The following is an 8,299-nucleotide window of genomic DNA, read 5'->3' as shown; positions in this document are numbered from 1 at the left end:
GTTGCAAGGAAATTATCTAGTCGACAAACTTGCCATTATTGGCCAATAAGTCTACTTTGTTCTTTATTTGTTTTGCACCTACAATTTAGCTTACCGTGTATCAATGGTTGAGCCAACAAGAAAGGAAGCCTTATTAAATGAACTAATTGGCGTTTAGGACACTAAGGTGTCCCTAACCAATATCCTTATGTTGAAAATAAATCTTACTTCGTCAACAACCACAACAATCGATGACTTGTGCTTGCTCACGACCAGGATTTTTCATGTAGCCCTCCCTCCAGTCCATTTCGACCCTGACTCGGTTCTCTTGTTGGTTGAGCACTTTGAGTCAGAGAAGCAGGTGATTTATTTTAAAAATAGTAGGTCAATGTTCCTCAAATTAGACGAGCATATACTGGCCAAGATGTTAGGTATCCCAGCCCAAGGTGTTGATTTAACAAAGAAAGGATTAGACAAGGAATTTATCACTTGGGCTGAATAGGATAACCTTGAATTCTTGAAGATCCTCTTTGAGACCTTGAATCCTGAGCTAAAATTATCATTTCCCATACCCACTCGGTCACTTACACCTTTCTTTCAAACCCTCACTTCTCTCTTTTCAGTCATTTTCAGACTTGCCGACGATTCCCAAGTGGATGAGAGAGTGTTCTTAGAAATTCACCTTATCACCCTTCATCCAGACCAACAGAATATATATTTTCTAAAGTATTTGGCCCACGCACTAAAAAATATTTATCTACTTCCCTTCCATTCAGTTCCTTTCGCCATTGTTCTTACCTAATACACTTGGTTCTTTACAATTACCCTACATATTTTATGAGTCTTAAACTCCTCCTGACCACAAATGACTCCAATGGTAAAGAGAAGGAGGTATTCCACTAGACTGATGCCATCTACCCTCAAGGAATTCCTTTGGCTTATTATCAGTATATCGATTGTTTTTCTTACCCCATGACGGTTGAAATAATAGAAATGAATGTAGGTAGAATTTCTGAGGAGAATACCAAATTCATTACACTAACTGAACAAGAAAGTAATGGGAGCTGGTCCTTATTTCTTGATTATACAGTAATACATTTGTATGGGTTCGACAAGCCACCTTAATGGCTACCTAAGTATGTAACTCCTTTGTTGTTTTCATATGAGGTTTTAAGGAAGAAATTTGCAGTAAATGAATGCTATTTTTTTTCTAAAAAGAAAGGAGCACTATTTAGTTATCCTTATGCTATCTCTCCTCTAATTGCTAAGAATAAAAGTACTATTGATACATTGGAAAAATAAATTGCTTCTTTTTGATTCGTGCAGGATGATTGCTAGCATTATGATCCCTTGGGTGTCATTTTGTGACATAAGAAGCAGGTTGGGTTATCAAATTATTTTCATGAAAGCAAGCCCGAGTTGGAGAAGCTAGCAAACTTTCCAGTACTGACTTAAAGATAATTTGCAGTTAGCATCATCTACAGGGATGATAGGGGTAGTCATGCAAATTGATTCGAGTTAGCCTCAAATTCAAATAGGTGCTGAAGAAATCAAACCTGCCACGTCATTTTCTACCTCTTCTTCCATAAAATGGAAACCTGAGGGAATGAATCAGCTTGATATGATTCAGAGGGTAAAGCCCAAGAAAAGTGGCGTGGACGCAAACGTCTTTGACCAATGGATTGAGCAGTTGGATGCAGAAATTAAACAGAGTTTGAGAACCATGCTCATGACACCTTGTTTCATTTTTTAGCGAGCTTGAAATAAGTAAAAGAACTCTTCTCATGGAGACTGAATTCATTTTTTAACGAGTTTGACATAGTGAAAGAAACTATCCTCATATACTTTGTTTGACTTTTTAAGGAGCTTGACACAAGACAAGGAACTTTGCTCCATTGTCCTTGTTTCATTTTTTAACAAACTTGACACAGGACAGGGAACTATGCTCCATGATCCTTTGATCGTAGACCAAAAGAGGCCATGGATTCCAAGAGTTTCTCATTAGATGGGAGAACAACACTCTGCAAGGGATACATGTCTAAGGAACCAAATGAAAAATTGGTCTCCAACGCCCCTAATACATGGTGTACTACATCACCTACTAGATCATCAATAGATGTGAGCATGGAACAGGTGGCCACATAATTAACCTGTGGTGGGGGTGATACTGCTTGCACATAAGAACCATTTAAGGATGATGGTTGAGTGGGAGTTGATTCAGGACCAATGAATGTAAGTTGATCAATGATAACAATGCTTCCTTCATGTGGGAAATAGATCACTCTAAAGAGAGAAGAGATAAGAGCTTCCATGACATAAACATAGTCACGGCCAAGGAGTAGACTAAAATCCAACGGGCCTTGGACAACCATCACGTCTATATAGACAGGCTTTCCTCCCAAAGTAATAGGAAACTTAGGAAGGATCCCTAATGGTTGATTGGTTCCTCTGCTAAAAGCTAACAAATTTTGTGTGACAGGGACAAGCTGAGGAGAACCTAGAGCTTACCAAGCAATTGAAGACAAGATTCTAATAGATGCGCCCTCATTTATGACTGTGCTAGGTATAACCATATGGTAAGCCTGCACTGTAATCTGGAAAGACACATAAGATGGAAGACGATATCCTGCCAGTCGACTCCAATCAAAAGAAGTGACCAAAATACTTGGAGGGGGTGTCATAGGAATGTGAGATTTGACTTCTTGCTCGATGGGAACAAGAGAAATTCTCTCACGCACCTTGGGAACGGGGGGATTTACCTCCAGTTCATTCGAAACTGAAGAGACCAGAAGAACCTGCATAGTATGAGGTTCACTCTCTACCGGAAGGGTACGGGTAACTGAAAGTGGAGTCAAGTCTATCACTGTCTCAACCAATGGCTGGTCGAGAATAGACTCACGAGACTCATTTTCAGAGAGAGTGGAGTTGACCAAAGATGACTTTTGATCAATCATTGGATCAACTAGCAATGGATCACAGGAAAGCCTTCGATAACCAACCGAAAGACGAGGTTGAGAAGATGTAAGGTTTTCCAACTCTTTGGAAGCTTCATCCATAAGAGGACAAAGGTGAATGGGATGATTACCTTCACACAAATTACAAGAAAATTTAACTATTCCCTCTTTCCCATGAGATTTACTAGTTGAAAGTTTATCACCAACATGATCACTGGAGGCTGATGACAAAGGTCGATGTGAACCTATAGACCACACTTCTAAGACCTTGGGAATACCAAGACAATTTTGAAGAAGGTGGTCACCCTTACATAACATGCAAGGGAATTTTACTTTCCGGGGCTAGTTGGAATATTTTTCTTCATTAGTTGCATCTGTAGCAATGGCTACTTGGTTTCCCCCTTGCTTATTTTGCTTCTTCTTCTTCATCCTCTTCTTCTTCTTCTTAGCTTCCTGGTTACTAGAATCTAGACTTTCACCAGGTGAAGAGGAAGAATGAGGTGAAGAAATAGGCAAATAAGCTGAGGGGTCAACTTTAGGATCAACATGAATTTGATGTTGTTCAGGTGGAGGAGAACTCAGTTGAAAAGCAGTTTGGACACTCAGAACCACCGAGGTCGAAGATAACCAAACTGGCAGACCAATGGTCAATCCAGGAAGGGACAACATCACCATATAGGGAGCACCATTATTTCCAAAGGAAGGAAAAGGACTAGGATTCCCATCAGAGGGGTTTCCTTGACTGGTAGACTGAGGATATGTTGTCATTGGTATCAACCTAAGATCTACTAAGGAGTATTTCCACAGGAAGTATGTTGTTCCGCGGTCAATTAATTTTAGAATTTGAAACAAAAACTTAGCCTTTTCATGTTTTAAGAGTCGAGAAAAGGACAAAAAGGTGATTCTAGTCGCTTTCGTTGGTTTAGGGAGCTTGAAAGGACAAGTTTCTCGATGATCTTTTCAAATTTAAGGAGTTAGAAAAGATTGAAATGACTACTCAGGATACTCTAAGCAAAAGGATTACCAAGTAACCATGAACTACAATATACACCTCAGCAAATAAATTTACCAAGGACTTGACATACGTGCAAGAAATCTCCCCAAATGTTGTGTTCGATGTATCATGTTTACAGGGTGGCAGACTTGACTTCCTATGGATAAAGGTTTGCAACCTATGAGGGTCTCCCTTTATATACTCAATGGTACAGGGAGCACAAGTCCATGCTAGTCCAGTCTAATGAAAGAGCGAACGACAACTGCTAAGTTTTAAAGACATCAGAACACATCTCTAGCCTAGACCACTATGTATGAATGTTAATGTTTCAAATGCTCCTTAGATTAATTGATAGATTTTAAGTTTATCTTCAATTCAGTTTCAGTTTTGGGCTCAAAAAGATGCCACCTGAACACCTATGATGCAACTATATGAGAAAAAGAAAACTTTCGTTTCAATGAAAGCTGGACTAATCAAGGGAAGAAATTTCAATCAATAATGCATCAAACAAAATGTATCATGCAAAATGCCTTCCACTAACTTTCAGTTTCATCTTCCAAATGCAAAATGTGAAAACGAAATCTAATCTTTCATTTCACTAAATGCAATGCCAAAAGTAAAATGATTTCCACTTTTCACTATCCTAAATGCAACTTTTCGAAAGAAAAATGATTTTGACTTTACAAAGATGCACTTATATGAATTATGTTTTTCTTTTCATTTTGAACGATTTGATGCACCTAATACAGTTTTTAGCTTTCAATCATCGAAAAATGTGATCTATTCTCAATGATGAATCTCAAAAAATAACTTCTCAATGCAACTAATCTAATGCATTTTCACGAAAAGTAAATTTCGAAATACAAGTTAAAACAAATGCAAAAATATGTTTTCAATGATTTCCATAGAAAAAAACACTCAATCAATCAACAAAACAAGCATCTCAACGACACCAACAAGAAGCAAGTGATGACTAATTGACTAGAAACCCTAGAATTCAATTAGATTTCACTTTGAAGCCAATGAGACAAATTTTGCAAATTAATCAAGGAAATCAATCAAAACATTGACAAATCGAAGCATACAGGATGGGAAAAGACCTTAGGGGCCAAGACACACTAGATTCTCAGGAAGAAACCTCAAAAAATTTCACATTCAAGGATCATCACTACTTTATATACCCAAACCTATGATTATCGCTACTTTGCATAGGAAAACACGTGATGGCATCACTACTTTGTATAGCAAAAGTAGTGATGATTTCAGCACAACCAAAAAATGAAGAAATTTTTTTCATCGCAACTGTAAAGGTAAAAAGCGTGATCATTGCGACTATAAAGGTAAAAATCGCGATGTCATCGCAACTGTAAAGGGTAAACCCATAATGGGCGAGGAATATGGGAAAAAACTAAAAATATTCCAAGAAACAATCCAGACTTAGCACTCTAAGGCAATAATCAGTGATGGTATAAACCCAGACTAATGCAGACAAGTCGAAAAATCAACGGTTGGTCAAACTAGTCAAAAGATCAGGGTGAAAGATTGGATGGAGAGGGTCATAGGTTCCCCAATGGAGTCGCCAATTTGTTGATAAGGTTAATCCTCTTTGTGGACAAAGATGGTCCCTCTAGCCCAATGAGTGGGTCTAGCAACTGAAGTGACAATCAACTAGACATCTTCCTAGATTATAATGGAAAAGTAGAACGAGATAGATGACCTACCTCGTTCCGATGCTATTCTGATTTCCTTTGTTGAGATCCTCGAAATGCTTGTGTCACAGACTTGTTCCTACTTCTCTAAGCACTTATGTACCTACACAAGTAATCAAGAGACAACAAAGCATGCCAAAAAAAATAGCAAATCCAATAATAACCTACTTAGCTGATCAAGGAATGCCAAGCCAATACATACATGAACATATATATTTTTGGGAAGATGAACCAACAGTTGTATATTATTTAAAGAAGGGAATCTTACAACCATAGAATTGATGTTGAAAGGCTCTCCTTAAGTGATAATCCAAGTCCAAGCCAAGAAACTCTCCAAACACTCCTTCTCCAAGTCTAATGAATAGCCTCTAAGCACAATCTCAGCATAGGGGTGCAAATGGACATAGACCAACCATTTGGGAATGGGAGAGGAGGAATTTATATGATGGGAGAGGGAGTTAGGACTCCTTCAAAGATAGGATTAGGTCCACATCTTAAGGAGGTAGCTCATAGGGATAAGACAAAGAGGTCAAGTTAGGAGGATTTGACCTCATCTATGCGAAACCACCTCCAGCTCGTCACTCTGGAAGCTTCTAGATCACGAAGCTTCTCATCCTCTTTGGTAAAATTACCTTTTTGGGTTCATCGTGGGTATGACAGGGAAAAGATCGATGCCATCATGGGTCAAACATGGTGCAACAGGTGACCATCGAAGTTTTGAGCTTTATAAGAGCGATGACCCTCATTTTAGGGTTTTAAGAGCTATTTCTTAAGGGAAAGCTCCAGACATTTTCCAAGAAAAGTTAAAGGAGGGATTTGATCTGTATACATGGATGAGTATACTATATAATGATCATGTTTTAGGAACTTTAGTGATTCAAGTGGATCTTCAGATACAATGGCATGCAAAATCTCAAAATTCAAAGTGGCAAAAAAGCAAATATCTTAACATCAGATCGAAGTACTCGTCTCCCTGATTCCAACGGTGTGAACAACACTCCAATCCGAGTCCGGACGATGAAGTTGTGGCAAAAAGAGTTTACCTAAGTTCCTTTGAAAATGAGGAATTTTCTCTTAAAAATGGCTTTAAGCTTTTTTAAAAGGCAAAATCACAATCAGAGGATCCAAAAGGGGCGAACTTAAGAAGGCGCAGTGGAACCCCCGATTAGTGATCTCCGATTAAATCAGAGTCGGGGGCAAGCGATTAGCGATTGCAAAATCGGGACTAAGACCTGCGATTATCGATCGGATCAGCGGGAGCGATCGGATCGGCAGGATCGGATCGACTGGCGATTGGCGATTGATGGTCGGCAAAGCACCGTTAACAGGACCAGTGCACCCATGATATGCCGATTGCGATAGGGGAACTGGACCCAATGGATTTATAGGTCCGATTTGATATATTTTGAGGTCCGGCCTTTCAGATTTTTCAATGTTTTTCAATGTTTTTGTGTATATCGCTTCAGCAGAAAAAGGCTATTTTAAAGGGTTAGTTGTGCCCACCGACCCTTCTACCTAAACGACTTCTATTCTGAATGAACAGACCCCCAATTTGCAAGCGACTTTGTGCTATAAAGCCTGGTGAATGAAGAAAGCATGGGGGGAAGGATTTTCAGCACGCAGTTCGAGGCAAGAGAGTTTTCAGGAGGGTCGATAGTGTATTTTGTCTGATTTTGGACAAATCTTATATGTTCTCAGCCCCTTTCATCACCACAAACGCATTGGTGCTGTCCATTTCTCCATCTGAGGTCTCCATTTCATAGCCATTGTCTAGAATGGAGGTATAACTTCTTTTTATGTAAACTGATGAATGTAATCTCTTCTTTTCATGCCATTTAATATATGAAGGCCTCCCCATTGATCGAGCAGGGCCTGGAGACATAGTCAGAGTTGGACGAACTCCATTATCAAGTCTTGTTGTCTTCTTGTTGTGCCTTTATGCGTTCCTTCTTCTTTTCTTGTGTGCACATTAGATTTCTGTTTTAAGCTGCAATTTCTACATGTGATTCTTTTCATACATCTATAAGCAAAAGATCCCTAGATCAAGTGGTATCAAAGTAGGTCTTTTTAGATGTGAATTGCATGTTTGTATGCTAACAAGAGATAGACTTCGAAGAGGCGAAGGGGAATTAGAGCCTTTCGATCCTGAAGCGGGGCATGCACATCGAAGGAGAAACATGGCAAAAGATGAAGCTCATCTTGAAGAGGAGCGCAATTTCAGAAAGACCTTTTATTCAATGGCAGAGAATATCAGTCAGTTGGTTTTAAGGCTGGAGAAAGCAGAGGAGAGAAACCCAGAAGAACAAGGTTCAGCAGATGGGAATAGTGGAGAAGAACCCCTTCCTTCTCCTTCTAGGAGTGAAGGTTCTCCTTCCTCTCACCACCATAATCGTAGAAATTCAAAGGATGCATCTATGAATCCTTTCTTTAAATTAGATGTGAAATTTGAACTTCCCATGTTTAATGGTGAAAGAAATGCAAAGAAGCTTAATAATTGGATTAGGCATATTGAGGTCTATTGTAAGATTCAGCAGATCATGGAGGATGAGGCAAAGATTCAGCTAGCCTCTCTACGGCTCAGCAACACCGCTCTCATTTGGTGGGAGAGAAAATTGTAACACAGTAAGAATGTGGGTAACCTATTCTCCTCATGGCCTGATTTT

The sequence above is a fragment of the Pinus tabuliformis genome, chromosome 7 (assembly GCF_031772625.1).
Source record: "Pinus tabuliformis cultivar Carrire ecotype Pingquan chromosome 7, CPIR1, whole genome shotgun sequence".
In the NCBI taxonomy this organism is placed as follows: Eukaryota; Viridiplantae; Streptophyta; class Pinopsida; order Pinales; family Pinaceae; genus Pinus; species Pinus tabuliformis.
The sequence above is the reverse complement of the archived record's forward strand: the minus strand, read 5'-3'. Positions refer to the sequence as shown.